The sequence below is a fragment of the Heterocephalus glaber genome, unplaced genomic scaffold (genome assembly GCF_053883595.1).
Source record: "Heterocephalus glaber isolate CG9 unplaced genomic scaffold, H.glaber_assembly_v1.0 deba00001472, whole genome shotgun sequence".
Classification (NCBI taxonomy): Eukaryota; Metazoa; Chordata; class Mammalia; order Rodentia; family Bathyergidae; genus Heterocephalus; species Heterocephalus glaber.
In genome coordinates this window covers 77,736,333-77,754,148 of record NW_028258315.1, presented here as the reverse complement: position 1 = coordinate 77,754,148, position 17,816 = coordinate 77,736,333, and the positions used below count along the sequence as shown (strand labels likewise).

The window sequence follows — 17,816 nt, the reverse complement described above, 5'->3', positions numbered from 1 at the left end:
CTGTTGTTTAAATCTGTTCCCGGTAAGACAGTTAGCAAACTAGATCTACTGTCAAGTCTTAAAACTTTCTATTTTTCTGATGCCTCTGTATCCTCACTGAGGCATACCAGTGTGATAAGGACGGTCCCTGCCATGAGTTTTCTTTTCTTTCCTCCCCTGGCTGTGCCCAGAAAACATTCAAATACACCAACAACATCCTCTCATGGCTTTTGCCTGTGTATTCTACCCTGAAAGCAGGTAAAGACTGGCTCACAGGTCTTCACTTTCTTTCGGCCCTATATGCTTGGCTGAGGCTGCGCCCCTGGTGCACCTTCCATATGGCTTCTGGGTGGTGAGCTGTGTTCCTTCTCCGGGGCCTAGGAGTATAACAAATCCTGTCATTTCACATGCCTGTTTCACTATGTATCCATGGCAGTTTAGAAGTGATCCTTAAAGACCTCACAAGGAAGATTTATTTTCCCATTTACAACAAACTAGGATTGGGAAGCAACTTTCTCCCTCTGATAATACTCTACAACAAGCTTCCTATTTAATGATTAATGTTGAAGTCTTTCTTGTGAGGCTAGGAAAAATTCAAGATTACTTTTTAGAACAACCTCTTAGACACTACAATAATTACAAAAAAAAATTGAAAAAAAGGGAACAGATAAAACCAGGACTGTTTTCTGACACCATAACTGTATATGAAAAAGACCAATAGGGCAGGGATTTAACTCAGTGGTTCCGCTGCCTGCCTCGCAAGTACAAGGTCCCGATTTCAATCCCCGGTACCCCCCCCCAAAAAAGAAAGAAAGGCCAAAATATTTTATGGAGAAATTATTAAAACTAATAAATTAATTAAACCAGGTCATTGGATATAAGATCAATATTCAATTCACCTGGAATTCTATACACAAACAAAAATCTATTAGAAAATAAAATTTATTAAGCTATACCATTGGCTTAAAAAGTCAAATGCTTAAAAAATAAATTTAAGAAATGCAAGACTTCTACACAGAAAATTATAAAACTTTACAAAGTAAAATCATATATTGGAAGACTCAATATTGTAAAGATGTCAATTCCCCTTATATTAGTATATAGATTCAATATAGTCCCTCCAAAACCCCAGAAATTGAGACAAGTGTTGGTAGAAGTTAGTAAACTACTGTAGTTCTAAAATTTATGTAAAAAAGCAATAAACCAAGAATAGTCAAAGTAAAATTGGAGAAGAACATTATAGGACTTTGCCAGGTAGTGTTATAAACCTACATTAATCTAAATTATTGACAGAAGAATATATAAACAGTTTAAAAAAATCCTTAGAGTCTAGAACCAAATTCATATATATACCATCTATCTTAGTTATTTCCTTGTTGCTGGAACAAGATACTCAGCATTAACAAGTTAAAGGAGGAAAGGTTTATTTTAGCTCACAGTTTGTAGAGGTTTCAATCCATAATCAGCATGGCAGGGCAGCATGGCAGAGGGGCATGGCAGAGAAGAAACAGTCCATGGTAAGGCAAGCAGCAAGCAGGAAGCAGCGGGCCTCCCCTTCCCTTTTATCTCATCCAGGCTAAGCCTACCGATTGGTGCTATACACATTCAGGGTGGGCCTTCCAATTATCCACACCCAGAAATATGCTAAACCAATCAGTGGATTAATTTAGTTATTACACACCTTTAATCCATATTCACATACCCTTGATTCAGTCACCTCCAAAAAGCCCCACCTCTGAGTGCATGAGGCTTTGGGGGGACATCTAGATACAAGGCATAACACCATCCTTAATTGTTAAAGATGACACTACATTGCAGTGAGAAAATGAGGGTGCTCTCAATAAATGGTGGTAAGTCAACTGGATAACCACACTTAAAAAAAATTGTTCCTTAATTTACATGATGTAGAAAACTCAACTCAAGAGAGACTGCTGGTCTAAATGTCAAAAGTAAAACACCACAACTTTAAGAAGATAACCAAGGAGAATATTGATTATTTAATTGTAAACTAAGTTTTCTTAAGTAGGACACAAAGAGTACTAACAAAAGAAAAGGAAAGGAAAAAATAAGACGCTAGAAAGGAAACAAATGATAAAGGAAAAAATAACAAATTAAGCTATACTAAAATTAGGAACCAAAAGAAACTATTATGAGAGGGAAAAAGTGGGAAGTAATATTTGCAATACATATGACTGACAAAGAAATTATATACAGAAAATATATAAAACTTCTATAAATAATCAGAAAAGACAGGCATATGAAAAGTTCCCAATTGCCTTATTCATCAGTAGAGTACAAATTAAAAACATAATGAAATATCTATACAAACTCACCAGAAAGGCTAACATTAAAAATATTGCCAGTATCTGGTAGTGAAGGTATGGAGAAATTGGAACTCTCATACCTTGCAGGAGGGAGTGTAATCATTTTGACTGCCCTGCAATATCTCATAAAGCTAAATATACATATGCTATGAATGAATGAGCAATTCTACTTTCAGACTTAACAGAAATGTGTAGACGTGTTCACCAAAAAACCAGTTTGAAGATGTTCACAGCTGTACTTTTCATAATAACCAGGGGCTAAATAGTATAATTCACATGTTCAACAGTCCAATCATTCATCAAGGTAGAATAAAAGTTATAATATATACGTTCAGTGGAATAAAAGTAAGCAATGATAGATGGTCTTACAAACAGAATGTTGAGGAAATAAGATAGACATTAGCCCATGATAGAACATTCTAAACCAAGTCAAATTAATCTCAGGTTTCAGAACTCAGGAGAATTTAGGTTCATTTGGAAAGAGTGAATGAGGGCCTGCAGACAGCTTTGACTTTTTGTCAATGTTCCATTCATGATCTAAATGGTGGTTACATGGATGTATTTACTTTGGTAAACTTATTAAGCTATATGCTAATGACCTGCATACATCTCTGGATGCATACTTTGCTTTAATAAGTAGGTTTATTTAAGAAATAATCATATGTGTGTTTCCAACTCATCACACATCAGGTCACAGACATAACTGGTAAAGAATTGTGATAGAACCTAAAATATATATTAGGGTAAATTTCAGACATCTTGCAGAATGTAGAGTGATGCTGTCACTCTGCATGAGGAGGCTAAAAGAAACAGCTGTAAGTTATCAGACATTGCTATAAAGAGATTGTTCAGTATGTTATTCATTTTTTTCTCTGTGAAGAATAGTAATGTTTTTCTTGCATATAGTTGTAGGAAATCAGTGCCAAAAATTACGTAACTGAACAGTTTCTTTTCTTTTCCTTGGCTTCTAGGACACTCAGCTATAAACTTATCTATATCCTTAGAACAACAGTTTTCAAATTTTCTTTATCATGGACACAGAAAGAGACACATTTTTATATAATGATGTAATATGTAAATACACACATAAACCTGAAATGTACATTTTAGGAAATAATATCCTTGCTCTGTGCAATGCTCTCTAATTCTTTCTATTCTGTTCTAGCCTACACATCTGAATCCATCCGAGTCACTCACTCACTAGGATGATTTCACAGACCATTAATGAGGTACAACTGAGTTTAAAAAACATTGTCTTTAAAGTTCCTGTAAGGTACTCAATAAAAAATTCCTGAATGAATAATGACAGGAACTTTGCATATCAGCCTATCCCCCAGATTGTTAGTGTCTAGCTTGTTTTCCTTTGCTTTCTCGATGTTCTGTTCTAATTTGTGTCAATGTATTATGGTGTATGTATCTTTATAAGTTGTCTTAATCTTTTCCAGAACAAGTCTATAAAAAACACTTTCAAAGTCACACAGTAAGTCAGCTGGAGTAGAGCCAGGAGAGGAAAAACTCATCCCAAGCCTCCAGGAATGGGAAGCTCAGTACCTACAAGACAGACACTTCCTGTCCCAGCTCCGTAACAAGGTGTGCAGCACCAGGACACATGAGAACAGCTGGTGACTGGGACTAAGTGACTGGAGCTCACCTCTAACCTCACAGGGAACCATATATATTCTTGCTTCCCATAAAGTTCTCTTGCATTTCCGACAGATGGGAGAGAGAGTGCCAGCTCATTCTAAGAAACACAAAGATGCCTTTTGAAAGAGGAACAAAGGGCTCTGCAACTAACAATGAAGATTGGTGTGAGCATCTATGTGCATCACTGTGATAAAGGAGTTCAGGGTCTCGAGTTTCCTTTATCTCTCTTTTCAGGGTGTAAAGTCTTTTGCAGGCCATTGAAACTGTGTCTACAGAAGAAGTAGCAACCATGTTGGTAGCTACTAGCTTAGGCATGTGAGAATAAACCTTATCTCTCTAACACAGGAACAAATTTCACTTTAATAAAACTTTTATTTTAAAACATTCCCTTTGGTCCAATTGAACAAAATTTTTCCTACAAAAGGTTTTTGTATCACTTTTGGGCAAAGTGCCAACCCTGGCTTATTGTTGACACCCAAAGAAAGGTAGACACGTTTTGGGCCAAGCACCTCAGTCCACTTTGGTGATGCTGTTCTTCTGAGTGCAAGGCTCAGGGCTAAAGAAGGGGTGTGGTTGTGGCTGATTATTTCTTTAGTCAAAAATGATGAGGAATGAAAAAGGGCTGAATGGATCAGCAGTCACAGATGCAGGCTAAGATTTACATAAGATTTACAGAAGCCTACAGGAGCATTTGCCTTAGTATGAAATCAGAAGCAGTCTACAATTCCAAACTGGATGGGGGGGGCATTAAAAAGTGGTCGTGCAACCAATAAAACAATGCTTACAAACGTGTAAGATAAGAAACCACCAAAATAAAATGTTACATATAAAAAGCAGGATGAAAAACTGCATATAAAAATACGAATTGAATTTTATTTTCAGTATATATTAATTACATATGCATAGAAAACAATTTGGAAGAAACACTCCAAAATGTTAAGAGGAATTTTAAATACTGGCTAATGAAAATTAGGGTGAGCATTAAATTTCTTGTTGTTTTTTTTTTTGGTACCGGGGATAGAACTTGGGACCTTGCTCTGGTGAGGCAGGTGCCAGAACCACTGAGCTAAAGCCCCAGCCCCTAAATTTCTTTTTTATTTTTTATAAATTCCATTCATGGGTTGTTTTAATAGATAAATAGAAACTTTAAAAAATGTAATGGGACATTTCTTTATAAGTTCTAGCTTGTTCATTCATTGATTTACAAACATTTAGATAAAACTTTGTACATTTTTTTCTCGAATGACAACATTGGGAGTTAATTTTTCATCTCAACAAAGAGAACAGGAAGACTATGCATCAGTGAATTACATGCAAAGCAAAAGTGAAACATGGGTTCATAACCCTCTGTGTATATTTGCATGAAGGGAGACCAACTTCCAGAAAACTCTTACCAGAAACTCTCTATTCTTTATATATATTTTTTTCACGTGGGATGTGTGGAATAATTTGAGACTGCATTCTATAAATATCATTAAATGTTGAGATGGACTAGCTGAAAGCCCACACAGACAGTGAAAATGTCACACAGTCATGAATTCCCTTGGTAGATTTGCTGAGTCCTACAGCAACTAATGTTGCCCAGCTGGCTATAGGCAAAAGAGAGCAACAGAGCAATCTCTACAGATATTTGAAAAGGAAATAAAAGCAGGACAAAGAAACGTGGCTGCTATATTCAAGCCAGGACCATAACATTATTCACTGTGAGGTAGCAGGCACACCAGCACACATGCTAAATAAAGCATTCTTATTTTTCATGTGGTTTCCAGTTACTTTGTCACCTTACTGAATCACGCTGGTCAATATGGTATATTGCCAAAGGCACAGGGTTGTACTGGTGAATGCAGGGATGAAAAAGACAGATGGATCTGTTTCATCATTGATTTTTTTCATATGGTAAAATCAAAACAAAGTAAAGAAAACTCTTACAAAACCTTGTTAGTAGTGAATTATTTAATCCAATTTTTTAAAAAAATCCCTTAATTTAAATAAAGAAAATTTAACAGAGCATATCTGGGTAGAAGAATTTCAATACTATTACAAATTGCATAGAAAAATATTTACTTTGGAAAAATCTATAAGGTATATAACAAGTGTCAAGGCTCTAGGTGTAGGATATATTCATTGCACTCTCTTGCCTATAATGGGAAGGTAAAATTTTAAACATTGTGGGAATCTTTCAGTCTCTAGGCTGACACATTTGCTACTTACTTTGTAACTGACATTGGGCTCTTGAGAGTCCACAATGGAGGAAAGAGAAGGGAGTCTGAAATGGAGGGGAGAGGAGAGCAGGACTGTGGTCTGTCTGGATTTCTGTTTTTAAAGAAAGGCTTATAGTGTCAATCCATGCATAAAAGTGAAGAAAGCTAAACTCCCAGGTTAAGTAAAGAACTTGGTTTGGAAAACAAGATTGCAGATTCCCTGTGACTGTGAATACTTTCCTGTCCACTCACCCTCCCATGACTTCTTCCCAGGCAGCTCCAAGCCCACTGTATGGAAGCTCAGGTTAATCCTCAGTGATTCTTGAGAGGTAAGATCACAAAAGTCTTAAGATCTAGGGGTGAAGGCTTTCCCCATAATCTGAGCTGATATAAATATATCACAAATACATACATACATACATACAGGAGAAGGGGAAGCTCTTCCTCAGAGTAGAATACCAATTAATAAATATACAAGGGTTTATGGAATAAAGAAACCATCACTGAATGTTAATGCTAGTGGGTGAAAATTTGAGCAGAAAAAAGATTTGTATACTCCCAAGGTATTTCCTCCAAAATAATATATATTTAATTACAAAGAGGCAGGGTAGGAAGAATCAATATAGTAAAAATGGCCATACTTCCAAAACTGCTATATAGATTTAATGCAATGCTGATTGAAATTCCAACAATATACTTCACAGAGCTAGAGAAAACAATCCAAAAATTCAGTTGGAACCAGAAGAGACCTAGAATAGCAAAAGCAATTCTGGGCAACAGAGACATGGCTGGGGGTATCACAATACCCAACTTGAAGCTATACTACAAAGCTACTGTGATAAAAACAGCATGGTACTGGCAAAGAAACAGACCTGAGGATCAGCGGAATAGATTAGAAGGTGCAGAAACAACTCCAGACATACTCAGCCACCTCATCTTTGACAAAGGAGCCAACCACCCTCATTGGAGGAAAGATGGCCTATTTAATAAATGGTGCTGGAAAAACTGGATTGTAACCTGTCAGAGATTAAAACTAGACCCATACCTATGACCATGCACTAAACTAAGATCTAAGTGGATTAAAGATCTAAATATTAAGACAGAAACACTTAACTTGCTGGAAGATAAGTTAGGTAGAACTCTTGAAGACGTTGGCATAGGAAAAGACTTTATGAACAAAACCTCAGTAGCACAGGAACTAGCAGAAAGAATCAACAACTGGGATTTCGTCTTATTAAAAAGCTTCTGCACTGCAAGAAAAACCACCAACAGAGCTAACAGACAACCTACAATGTGGGAAAAAATTTTTAGCAGCTGTAACTCAGACAAAAGCCTACTATCTAGAATATATAAAGAACTGAAAAAAAATCAGACCACCCCAGATTCAAAGACCCAATTCAAAAATGGGCATCTGAAATGAACAGACATTTCTCAGACAAAGAAGTAAAAGCAGCAAATAAACATATGAAAAAATATTTAGCATCACTGGTCATTCGAGAGATGCAGATGAAAACAACACCAAGATTCCACCTCACCCCAGAAAGAATGGCTGCTATCAAGAAATCAACCAATAACAAATGCTGGTGGGGTGTGGGGAGAAAGGAACCCTTCTCCATTGTTGGTGGGAGTGCAGACTGGTGCAACCATTTGGAAATCAGTATGGATATACCTCAAAGAACTAGGGCTAGACGTCCCATTTGACCCAGGTATTCCCCTGCTGGGTATCTTCCCAAAAGAATTAAAAGAATCATACCACAGAAACATATGTGCACCCATGTTTATAGCGGCACAGTTTGTAATAGCTAAAGCTTGGAAACAGCCCAAGTGCCCATCAACTGGAAACTGGATAAAGAAAATGTGGGGTTTTTTTTTTAATAAAATGGAGTACTACTCAGCCATAAAGAATGAGAAACTAGAGTCATTTATAGCTAAATGGATGCACATTGAGGCAATACTCTGAAGTGAAATAAATAGGACACACATGTGAAAATACCGAATCGTTTCTCTAGTGTGAGAAACTGAGAGTGTAATAAGGACTAAAAGGATTAATAGCTAATAATTGATAATTTGAAACAGGAAAAGGTCCAAAGGGGTAGAGGTGGTGGGAAGGGAAGGGGAAAGGAAAGAATGGAAAGGAAAAATTATGAGAAAAGAAAAAAAAAGGAAATGAAGTATGTAAATAGGGAAGGGTGGAGGGGTGAAGGGCACACAGGTAATGGGGAAAAAATAAGAACCAAGATACATCATGTACAGGTACAAGCACCCAATGATAAATGTAAATGTATTGTATACCTAAAATGTACCAATAAAAGAATTTAAGCAAAAAAAAATTACAAAGAGGAAAATAGTGACTTTAGTGAAAAAACCTGGTGGACAGCACCTTATCCAAGTGATTATGAACTAACATCCAGAATAGTGAATAAATTGACATCATGTACTTTGTGATGTGCTGTACTGAAGAGGACCCAACATTGGTCTTGTGGCCTTCCTTTCAAAAAGGCAGTACCTAAACTTAACATGGATGAAACATCAGAAATCCAAACAGGAGGCCTACAAAATAATTGGCCTGTACCCTCCAAAAATGTCAAGGCCGAGAAACACAAAGGAGGCTGAAGAACTGTTTCCAAATGAAGGAGACTAATGAGACATGATAATTAAACACAACATGCTATCCTGGAATTTTTCCTGAGTGGGAAAAAATTGTTATCAAAGACACTATTGGATAATTGGCAAAATCTGAGTACAAATTGTCAATTAGCTAATAGTAGGTATGAATGCTGAATTTCCTAGGCTTGATATCCATGCTGTAATTATGTAAGAGTCTATCCTTAGTAAATACATGCTTCAGCATTTAGGAGTAAGGGCAAGAAAGACAGGAAGGTGGATAACAGACATATAATGGTTCAGAAACACCATTTTTGCTACCATGGGAAATCCTTCCTATCCACAGCAGAAAGGAAGGCCAATGGGGGTCAGGCCCAAAGGAAAGGAGGCTCAGTACATTTGCCTGATAGGAGAATGAATGTGCTCAAGGAGGATGTACACACACTAGGAACAAGTGGGGCACTTGGGGGAGCGTCTATAATCTTGGCACTTTTAATGTGTACAGGAATCTCATCTAAATATCATTTAAATAAGATATGTGTGAGACTATGATTCACCCTGAGGCAGAGTTCATCTCCAGCTGTGAACCTCTGAAACTAGACAAGTTATGTGCTTCTAACATAGAGTGGTGGAACAGACATAGGACAGGTGTGCTGTTCTAAAAAGGAGAAGCAGGAAAGTAGGAAAGGGTGAAAAAAAAAAGCTCACACAAATCCAAATCCAGCAAAGCAAACTTAATCAGATTTTAGGTTTGGTACAGTCCTCTTTGGTTTGGTGCTCAGCCCTCAGGTCCACTGGAGCGGCAGTCTTGCCCCAGGCAAGGTGCTGCAGACTGGTCCTGGCCCCAAGGCTTCAGTGGGAAGCTGTCTGGTCTGGAAACCAGCACAGTGACCCTGATGATTCCTGGGTTGACTTCAGGACCCTTCATTTTATCTTAAAAAATACTGCAGGTTTGCTGCTGAATAATTCTATGGTCTGGTTCGATGGAAGTCAATAAATCCAACAGCCTGCTTTCATTCAGTCATGCTTTGTCTATCTTGCTATTTTGTTTGGTGTTTAATATGAATTCTTTTCATTACAATATATATTCAAAAGGATTGTCTTCTTTGAAATGGGTTACATAGTATTCTGTTGTACTTAACTCCATTTATAGTTTATTAGATCAGTTACCCAGTGAGATACTTACAGGTTATTTGACAGTATAAGTGATGCTGTGTTGGCTAATACATTTTAACTATATGCATCTTTCATATGCTTGCTTCTGTCATTTGTTTATTTTCCTGAAAAGTTCTACATTAGCAACCACTCCCCTATCACTCTTTATTGTCTCTTGCTTGGCATTAGTTTCTTTTGCAGGAATGACCACCACCAGAAATAGTATGTATTTGATTATTTTGTCATTGTTGCCATTCGTATCCGTCTTTTACAGTGGAAGTTTCATGAAATCAGGAACTTGGTTTTAGTCCCTGCTGTATTCTTATGGCTAAGAACAGTGACTGGCTCCTGACGGGCTCAGTAAATACAGCATGAGAAATGAATGCATGTTTGTACACTTCACTATTAGATTACTGGTCTTTTTTCTTATGGACTCATAAGAGTTCTTTATACAGTGATTAACTGAACATCGTGTGTACCACCAATACATTGTTCAGTTTTGTTTTTGACTTTCCTGATGGTATTTTTTTAAACACAAAGAAATGCTTATTACATAGTCAAATATAGCATAGCTGGCCTTCCTTTATTTTATAGCTTTTGGATTTTGTGTCCTGCTTAGAAAGTATGTACCTCAGAGTTATTTTTAAAAACTGTGTCTGGTACTTTTATGGTTTGTTTTTAAGTTGGAATATTTGATTCACTTGGAATTTATTTTGGCCTAAGTAATGGCTATGTGTTCCACATTGTTATTTTTTCCCAAATAATCAGTTGACCTGACATTAAAGAATAATCTATCATTTTCTCATTATTCTGAATGTCATCTCTATCATACACCAAGTTTCCTTAAATATTTAGTTACATCTTGCCTCCATTTGTCTCTTCCTGTGCTGGTTAGAATTCATGGTAATTCTTTTTGCCTTATTTTGTATTTTAACATCTAAGTAAGAGTGAGCCCTCTTCCTTGTCTTCCTTTCACCATAGCTTTCCTGTCAATGCACACATTTTTTAATATGAACTTCAGAAGCCACTGAACCAGTACAGCCAGCTTAAACAAGATTCTTTACTATTTTGAGATCAGATTATTATATACATTAATTTAGGAAGCAATGACATCAAAATAAAAACTAAACTCTCTTGACTCCTGAACATTCTTTATATTCTCCTGACTTCCCTGACATACACAAGTAAAAGAATGAACATGACTCATATCAAAATTTAAACTAGATCTCCTGCTCTAGTTATCTACTGCAGCAAGCAACTGCCCCAAAATATAATACCTTAAAACAACTGCCACTTTTATTACATCTCATGATTTTATGGGTAAGGAATTCAAGCAGGGTAGGCTTGGGTGTTTGTCCAGTATTCATACAGTGTCAGTTGAGGGTGCTCTTGCTACTCAGATGGTAGCTGGTCTGGAAGTAGGTGGACCCTCAAGTTATGATCAGTCTGACATATAAATAACTTGAGTAAGACCAGAATTGTAATTTTAACTTATGACCAAAGTCTTGAGTTACGACCCAAATGCCAGCCACTTGTGGTTTCAGATGGTCTCAGATTCAGATTTAACCCTTAAAGAGTTCTGGAGGGAACACTACAACATCCTTTTCTGTGTGGCATTAATTGGGAAATCCTGGGCCAATGTCTCTCTAAGTACACTGAGATCTGCCTGTATAGAGGAGAGAGACTTTGAAGGCTGTATAAAGGGGTCTGAGCCTTCAATTGATCAACATGATTTACAACCAGCCCTTGGGAACGAATTGCTCCATCCACTTGCAGGACACCACTGCAGGGAGGCAGGAAGGCTGAGATCCAATGAGATTATCTCCCAGAGTATCTAGATGTGCCCTCTGCAGTACCTAATGTGGCAACTTCTGGGTAGATGATATTTAGGTGGTGGCTCAGGCTCCAAAACCAAGGATTCCAACAAGGGGCATGCTCTATGGCCTGCAAAGGCCCAACCTCAGAAGTCCTATAATGTCTCTTCTGTTGTATTCTATTGCGTAGTGAGATCACAGCCTGCTCAAGTGTGAGGTGAGGAGACACAGGACGGCTTCTCCATGGCAGTGTGCCAAAGAAAAGCACTGTATGTTCTATTAGTAGAAAACCAGATAATTTTCTCATTAGTTTAACAATTCATGTTTTTCTACAATTTTTTCTTATATTTCTGTCATCTTCTGTTACTAGAAACATTGACATGATATGGAACTGGGAAATATTTAATTTTTAAAAACAGAATTTTAGTTGAGCTTTATTTTTATATGTGCAAGGGTATAGTCATAGCCTTCAGTGTGACTTTGGCTTTACCCATTCATTCTTTCTGCTATCTCCTCCTGACCGCTGATCAGAGGATGGCGAGTGCAGAGAAAGTAAACAATAATTTGTCAATTTTTAAATTGCTGTTGCTTAGCAGCAATTTGTATTAAGGCAGAAAGGAAATTCAAACTAAAAGTAAGCATTTTTAAGGATTAATAGTGAAACTTAATCATGCATTACAAAGAACACCAGCACCCCATAGTTCTTAGTATTGATTCAGAGCCTAATTTCAAAGACACCCCCCCCCATGCTGCAGTAATGTCCTCCACACCTTCAGAGATCAACTTTCTCTTCTGAATTTCAGTGATTTATTATCTACTGTGCTGTGTTAGGTACTTTATACATGTTTATCATTGTGTTTAAACTGAAGAGCACTTCAAGTGTGGGAATTGTGTCCAATTAACATTTGGAAATACTGCTGCTCAGAGAAATGACCCACCAAGGGTCACAGAGCAAAAATGTAGCACAGCTTGTTCTCTACACTTTTGCCTCCATGTGGATGGTGGACGTGGTAAGCCAGAAGCATTAGCATTACAGGCAGCTTGTTAGAAACACAGAACCTCAGGCTGAAACCCAGGCCCACTGCATCAAGAGCTGCATTTTAACAAGATCTCCAGGTGACATAAATCCGTAAGAAAGTTTTTAAGGCATTGCTCTGCGTCTCTGGTTCTCACACGTTCCTGGAAACTAATAGAAAGCTTTTTTTTTGGTACCAGGGATCAAACTTCGGCCCTTGTGCTTGCGCAGTGGGCAAGGAAACCACTGAGCTAAATCCCCGGCCCAAGAGCTTTTTAAAAAATACAGTACTGATGCCTGATTTCCTTCCTTCCCTCCCTATTCCACTTTAACTGACCTAGGGTGCAACATAGGCATCCAGAGTTTTCAAATCCCCTCAGGTAATTCTAATGTGCAGTAACATTTAAGAACCACTACTCCATCAAGCTCACTTGAAACGAAGTGTATCTTATACCTGGAATGGCTGTTTATCATCATTTTAATACACGTCCTATCTCCCCAACTTGAATATATTTTACATACCCGCTCTCTCCAAGGTAGTTTCTTGCACAAAATAAGCATTTAGTAAAAATTTCCTGCTATTGTTGTTGTTGAAAATGGTGCTTTAATTGGTCTGTGGTGGAATTTAGGCATCAGGATTTTTGAAAATATGCCTCATGTGATTCTATTGTATAGTCAATGTTGCGAACCATTGGGTTGATTTACACAGTTCCAGCTGAGGGTTGCTATGGAGAAATTTGGGTGGAGGAGTGCCAAATGTTCTGATTTTTAAAAGAAGAACCTTAAATCCCAGATTTTAATAAATGTTGACAACAAATTCAGATTTTTGAAAAAACGATGTGAGAAAAATAAACCATATCTGGAGACAGTGTGTGCTTGCATATGTTTGTGTGTGTAAAGTGATGTAGGACATGAAAATAGATTTAAGGTCATGCACTGGGGGACCCATGATGCAGAGAAGAATCTGATTATCATAAATGCCACTAGTACTGCTGCTTTGAAAGAAAAAAACACCATCATCCTTGAATAACCATTGTATCTTTTAAAAAGATCATTGTATTATTTTTGCCATTGTACATAATACACAGCCCAAACTAGAGATCATGAAGTCTTGAAGAACAATACTCTGCACCTCATTGTGTGTTCTGTTTAAATCCTGAATGTGCCAAGAGAACCAGAGAATATGTAATAAAAACAGGGCAGGGGGCATTTTAAGGTTCTGGGAAGAAACTTTCTCTATAAGAGCAAGGTGCTATTGTCATGAATTCTGCCCATGACCTGAGCACCACTCAATGATGAAGCAAACACAAAGAAAGGAGACTGAAAGAAAATAAAAGCTAGGACAAGAAATAAAGATCTGCAGGAGAAATATCCTGGCCAGAAGAAAGGTTTTTCATGTGATTCTGCACAACTGGGGCTCCTTGTTCCTGGACTTGTAGGGCTAACAGCAGGACTTCTGAAGAGATACTGCATGATGACTGAAGGACATGAGGCCTGGGTCATGAAGCCAGTGATATTTTGAATGGAATCCCCAGATGTTGTCTTAGCTGGCACTCTGTTCATTTAACTTGGGTGCAGATGGTAGAGGACTCAAAATATAATACTTCTTATATTCTTGCATTTGTCTCATGGTGATAAAGGAGACAGAGACAATATCAACATCAAAATAAATGATGCCACTCTACTATCAATACTAATAGCAGTTATTAATTAACAAATGCTTATGACTGACCACATGCTGTTCTAAAGAAGTTGTGTGTTAAATCTCATTTATTCTTAATGCAATGGCCAACAGATTCTTAAAAAAAAAAAAAGAAGTCAGATTTTGTCCTGCCCATCTCAAAACCCTTGAGTGGCTTCCATTTCACTCACTGAAGAGGCAAAGTCTCTTCCATAGTTTACAAAATTCTATACCCACCAACAGCCCATGTTCTTTTCCTACTATGTCTGATCTTCCCTCCTACTCTTCTCCTTGCTCAATCCATCCTATCTAGCCTCATGCACATGTTATTCTCTCTGTTATTCTTCAAATATGAGGCATTTGTACTCTCTGCCCAGATAAAATTCATGTTCCAGATATGTATCAGCATCTTTCCCATCACTTTCTCAATGAGGGTTCCTCATACCAACCTATTTAAAACTGTGTCTCTCCATTTCCATATCCCCTTAGTTCTTTTATTGTCTCCATAGCACTTAACTTCTAATATCCAATATTTTACTTACTGATTTTTAAAAATTATCTCTCAGCTACCTGGCTAAGCTTCACAGAGGCAAAGGGTTTTTTCCCCTGTTTTCTTCATTGCTGTATACCCAGTGCCTAGAGCAATGCCAGGAATAGAGCTGGCACTTGATAAGTATTTTAAGAATGAATAAATGAACAGATTTAATCTTCACTAGTATCATAAAAGATTGGTGCTATCATTATCCTGCTTTAACAAGTACTGGGTATAAAATTAAGGAGGTTACATCACCCTAGATTACAAACGAGCAATTGCTAGAGAGGAGATGTGAACCACAGACCAAATATTCATGAACTACCTAGTTATTATTTTAACACATTGGGAGCTTTCTTGTAAAATAATGTTTGCAACAATTAGAATCTGAAAGTGGACTTATATTGGGTACAGTTGTGACGAAGGTAATTACTGGGAGTTGGTGAAAAAAAGAAGGAAGAACTTCAAGTTTTGTTACCTCTAGTTACAGTAATTTAAAATTTTTATAACAGTAATGCTTTTTCTTAGATGATCATTTATTAAAGACATGAAATATTAGGGGTGGGAATTTAGCTCAGGGGTTCCAGCACTGGCCTTGCAAGCACAAGGTCCCGAGTACCATCCCCGATACCAAAAAAAAAAAAAAAGACACAAAATATTATGGTGGTGAAAAATAAATCAAAGGTTAGCATGTCATGTTTTCATGCGGGGAAATAAGTCAAAGGACAATTTGAATCTTAAATTGTTCATGAATTTTATCCAGTGAAAGCCAGTTGCAGGAAGTTCAGAATCCAAAGACAATGTAGGTAATTGCCACTGCAAACATGTTCCCAGGACTCTTAAAGGCTTCTGTAGAAAGCTCATTTATTTAGTTTTTATTGTTTCCAACATTCTCTCATCCAAGAAAAATCAGATATAATTCAATTCCTGCCAAATTCCTGCTTGAGTTGGTTGTGTACTAAAGCCTTGGGGGCATTTGGTAAACATTAAGCAATCTACTTGAACCTAAACTTTTGGCGGGTCAAAGTGCTTAGTCCACGAGGAATTAATATGCCTGATGTTTAGCAGAACTAAAAAGCATAGTAAAGGAAAAGAAGAATAAAACCTTTTCTTGCGACAGCAAATATTTTAGTTTCAAAAATCTTTTGAAAGTTTCCTGAAAAAAAAAAAAGATATATATGCATTTGGTAACTATGTTGACTACCCTGATGACAAGAGTTTCTCAAGTCTTTTATACACCTTAAAAACAAGAACTAATCTTGTGACTTGAGATTTGAAGCTCATTAATGTCAAGTAATAAACTTAGTAATTTCCAGAAAATATGCATGTGTATTTCACTAGTGACAAAGTCTGAATTTTTATTCTATGAACAAAGAAATTAGAAAATTTGGCAGTATTCTCCTTCAATATATATAAATACCTTTAAACAATTTGTAATTATTTTCTATTTCTTATGTTAAGTATTAATTGTGTATTTTATTACTAAGAAGGGATGGAGCCAAGAAAAAATACAAAGTCTAAACTATATATCCATAATGTATTGAATCGCAAACATTAAAATTCTACCCAAGCCTTGAGTTAGTCACCTCTCCATCACTATAATTAGATACCTGAGATACTTTATTTATGATGAGAAAAAGTTTATTTGGCATTTTCATCTGGATGTTCCAGTCAGTTAGCCTCTTTGCTTTTGGGCTTGTGTAAGGCAGCACTTCATGGTGAGTACATGGGGTAGAGCAAAACTTCTCACCTTGTGGTCAGGGAGCAAAATAGAGAGAAGAGGGAGCCAGGGTCCCACAAGCTCCGTTAAGGTTGTGACGTAAAGATCTCCCACTAAGCCCCAACTCTTAAGGGTTCCACTACCTTCCAACAGCACTACCCTGAGGTCCAAGCCTTTACAGAACATTTACGATCCAAAACATAGCAAGATGTATTGAAACAAAATAGCTACTGGATTCAGCTATAAAGGCCCTTCCATTCTTAATGCAAATGTTTATTTGCTTTCTCAAAAAATAATGTATTGATGAATCAATAATTGAAAAGTGTAAAGTGGTAAGAAAAAGTAAAGCAAGGAGACAGTGAGTAGCTTTGGAAATGGCACAAAGGAGGTAAGTAAAACATAGACCAACACATCAGAGGGATCAGTTATAGCGAAGACTTCCCACCATTGGCCTTGATCATCTGATATATTACTGGAGTGATAAGTAATACAGATTGATTGGGTTGATTGTGCCAACCTAAGTGAGATGATGCAGTGATTTAGAGTGGAAGGAAATCCCATTTTACAGATGTGTACTATGTGTAGGGCATTTACTTCAGTAACAATATCTAACATTCAGCAAGGTTCTACAATATAAAAAGAACTATGCATACATTATTTCCAGCCCATAAAATAATCCTGTGAATTAGATACTTTTATCTTCATTTTACAGATGAGAAAACTGAGATTTGAAAAGACTGAACTACTTGTTTTGCATCACCTACGTTGTAAGTAAATCAGTATTCAAACTTAGGTCTGGTTCCTGAGCCTCCAATCTTTGTGCTTCATCACCTGTCTGAAACCAAGACAAGATAATTTGAGGTGACTTAATACTGCTTTCTAGGGAAAGAGCTGCTGATAAGGTTCACATGAAAAACTACAAAGATGAAAGTAAGTGAATAAAGAAATTAGCCTCTATAAGATATGCCTTTTAGACAAATAACTGAAAAAAGTATCTCTTAAAATATTCTTTTTATCGAGACATTTATATTTATTTATTCGGTGTTTTTTTTGGTACCGGGGATCGAATTTGGGACCCTGAGCTTTTGAGGCAGGGGGCGGCACCACTTAGCTAAATCCTTGGCCTGAGACATTTATATTTAATATA

General features: G+C 37.0%; 1 protein-coding gene across 37 annotated transcripts in view; it reads right to left on the bottom strand.

The window, feature by feature from the left end:
* Positions 1–17,816, bottom strand: part of Thrb (thyroid hormone receptor beta) — a 384,335-nt gene that overhangs the window by 241,846 nt on the left and 124,673 nt on the right. The gene's annotated exons all lie outside the window — the stretch shown is intronic.